This window comes from Nannospalax galili, unplaced genomic scaffold (assembly GCF_000622305.1).
Source record: "Nannospalax galili isolate Female #2095 unplaced genomic scaffold, S.galili_v1.0 scaffold257, whole genome shotgun sequence".
Lineage (NCBI taxonomy): Eukaryota > Metazoa > Chordata > Mammalia > Rodentia > Spalacidae > Nannospalax > Nannospalax galili.
The window spans coordinates 4,121,108-4,121,314 of NW_008340854.1; the positions used below are offsets into that span (position 1 = coordinate 4,121,108).

The following is a 207-nucleotide window of genomic DNA, read 5'->3' on the forward strand; positions in this document are numbered from 1 at the left end:
TAAAAATGTATTATATTTGAGGAGCCTGGTAACATGGAAATTTGCCATGTTAATTAGTAGAGGTGATAAACAATACCACTGAAATCTACCCGATGACTTTATAGACATACACAGGCACCAAGGATCCAACTGCAATCGATTATGACTAGTAATAATCAGATACATACAGATTAGAGATGCATGCGCCAACATCTCAGTGTTAGTAGC

At 36.7% G+C, this 207-nt stretch overlaps 1 protein-coding gene across 4 annotated transcripts in view; it reads right to left on the reverse strand.

The window, feature by feature from the left end:
• Thada (THADA armadillo repeat containing) overlaps positions 1–207 on the reverse strand; it is a 408,197-nt gene that overhangs the window by 343,087 nt on the left and 64,903 nt on the right. The window lies entirely within an intron of this gene.